The sequence below is a fragment of the Alexandromys fortis genome, unplaced genomic scaffold (genome assembly GCF_014885135.2).
Source record: "Alexandromys fortis isolate MF-2015 unplaced genomic scaffold, M_Fortis_MF-2015_v1.1 scaffold_45, whole genome shotgun sequence".
Classification (NCBI taxonomy): domain Eukaryota; kingdom Metazoa; phylum Chordata; class Mammalia; order Rodentia; family Cricetidae; genus Alexandromys; species Alexandromys fortis.
The window spans coordinates 3,256,502-3,259,001 of record NW_026067926.1 but is presented as its reverse complement, the minus strand read 5'-3'; the positions used below and the strand labels follow the sequence as shown (position 1 = coordinate 3,259,001).

At 39.6% G+C, this 2,500-nt stretch overlaps 1 long non-coding RNA gene across 1 annotated transcript in view; it reads left to right on the top strand.

The window, feature by feature from the left end:
- Window positions 1-2,361: 2,361 nt before the first annotated feature.
- LOC126502288 (uncharacterized) overlaps window positions 2,362-2,500 on the top strand; it is a 10,281-nt gene continuing 10,142 nt past the window's right edge. The window contains exon 1 of the long non-coding RNA XR_007591883.1: window positions 2,362-2,428. This is a non-coding gene — a long non-coding RNA (uncharacterized lncRNA). The remainder of the gene's footprint in view (window positions 2,429-2,500) is intronic.

The window sequence follows — 2,500 nt, the reverse complement described above, 5'->3', positions numbered from 1 at the left end:
TGTGTGATTATTTGGGTGTGGGTGGCTGGGAAATGAGGGTGTAGTCTCTAATTACATAGAAGTAATACTTTAGATTGAAGAGGAAGATAAATATACCTGAGAGAATGTAGGGAATAAATACACAATACCAGGACAATTCATCAAAGCAAGTCTAAAAACAAACAAACAAAATATACAAAACACAAAAATAAAACCATGAGGGAGGGGGACTTGATTGGGGAGGGGGAGGGAAATGGGAGGTGGTGGCGGGGAGGAGGCAGAAATCTTTAATAAATAAATAAATAATAATAATAAAAAATAAAACCAAAGAATGACAACAAAATGACAAGACATCTTTCAATAATAATTTCGAATAATAATGTCTCAATTCACCAATAAAAAGACACAGACTAGCAGACCAAATTAGGAAACAGGATCCACCATTTTGCTATCAGCAGGAAAAACACTCCATCATCAAGGACAGATATTACCTTAGGGTAAAAGGATGCAAAAAGGTTTTTTATTAAAGTGTAATTAAAAAACAAGCAGGTATGTAGCAATTCCAGATGAAACAGACTTCAAACTAAAACTAGTTAGAAAGATAAAGAGGGGCACTTCATGCCAGTAAGAGGATAGTACAGTTTTAAACACATATGCACCAAACATTGGTGCACCCAATTTCTCCAAACAAATATTTCTGTGTTTAAAGCTACAGCAGCAGTGTAATATTTCAACATTCCACTCTCACAATAGACAGGTCATTCTGAACAAAAACTAAACTAGAGTTAAATGACATCTCGAAAAAACAAATGTAGGGGGCTGGAGAGATGGCTCAGTGGTTAAGAGCATTGCTTGCTCTTCCAAAGGTCCTGAGTTCAATTCCTGGCAACCACATGGTGGCTCACAACCATCTGTAGGGAGGTCTAGTGCCCTCTTCTGGCCTGCAGACATGCACACAGACAGAATATTGTATACATAATAAATAAATATTTAAAAAAAAACAAATGTACCCAGTAAACATCTATAGAACATTCCACCCAAAGACTAAATAATACACATTTTTCTCAGCACCTTGCGGAACTTTCTCCAGAGCCAACCACATGTTGGGACACAAAGCAAGCCCCAACAAATATATGACAGTTGAATTAATATCTTGTATCCTATCTGACCACAGCAGAAAAAAAATCTGAATATCAACAATAAGAGAAACTACAGAAAGCAAACAGACTCATGGAGATTATGCAATACACTGTTGAATGGTAAATATGTCATTGAATAAATCGAGAAAGGAACAAAGATCCTAGAATTAAATGAAAATGAAAACATAACATATTAAAACAAGAACCACAGTGAACACAGAGGGAAGCTTATAGTCCTAAATGCCTATATAAAAAGAAGTAGAGATTTTAAAAAACTAGCTTAATGATACACCTTAAAGCCTTGAGAAAACAAGGACAAACCAGACTCAAAGATGAAGAGAAATAATTAAGAGCAGAGCAGAAATTAATCAAATGGAGGCAAAAATACAAAGAATGACTGAAACAAATAATTAATTCACACCAACAGTCCTGGCTAAATTCAGACTGTACAAAAGAAAACACACACACACGTGAAAATGAGAAAGATTTGTAGGGAAGGCAGAAGAGGTAATGAGTGTCAGGGAGATGGGAAGGGGAGGGGGAGAGTCAGTGTGTATTTATGTACATATGTGAAATTGTCAAAGAAAGAACAAATCTAATTGTTTTTTTTTTTTTTGTTACAAAAAGAAAGCTGGGTGAGATGGTATGCTCTTGTAATCTTAGTGCTGGGGAGGTGGAGATGGGCTGGGGATCCCTGGAGTTCAGCTGCCCACCAGCCTTGCCTAGTCACCTAATCAGTGAGCCCAGGGTCTCCAGTTTCTCTGCTTCAACAAACAAGGTGGCCAGCACTGAGAGCAGAACTTGGAAGCTTTTGAATGACCTGAGTCATCCTGATCCATCCTCACACCTGGAAAGAAAAGCAAGGTCACCATCCATCCTACCAAAAAGGGCCAGGAATCATGGATGTTTCTTCCTTCTGGAGCTCCTTGTTTGCAGAACATTCTCCACAGTTCCTATAAAAGGACCCTGGTTGGACTGGGCCCCAGCTGCCCAGTATCACTTCCCTTTCCTGTCTGTCCTTCCTCAGAATCACCCTCCAAATTAAACCGGCTACTTGCAAATCTGTATTCCAGGCTCCACTTTTTCTTTGCAAAGACCACAGAACTTCCACAAGTTTTATTTTCCCATGATTTAAGCTTCCTTTGGTTACTGCTGCGGCTGCTCTTCTCTGAGCTGGTTCAGGAAGGCAGGGAAAAAGAAAAGAGAAGGCCCAGGGAAGGTTCTGGATGGGGCTTGTAGAAAGCAGGATGAGAATGGAGCCATTAGAACACAGAAAAAAGTGTGCAGGGGCCAGCAAGATGGCACAGCAGGTAAGCTCTCTCTCTCTCTCTCTCTCTCTCTCTCTCTCTCTCTCTCTCTCTCTCTCTCTCTCTCTCTCTCTC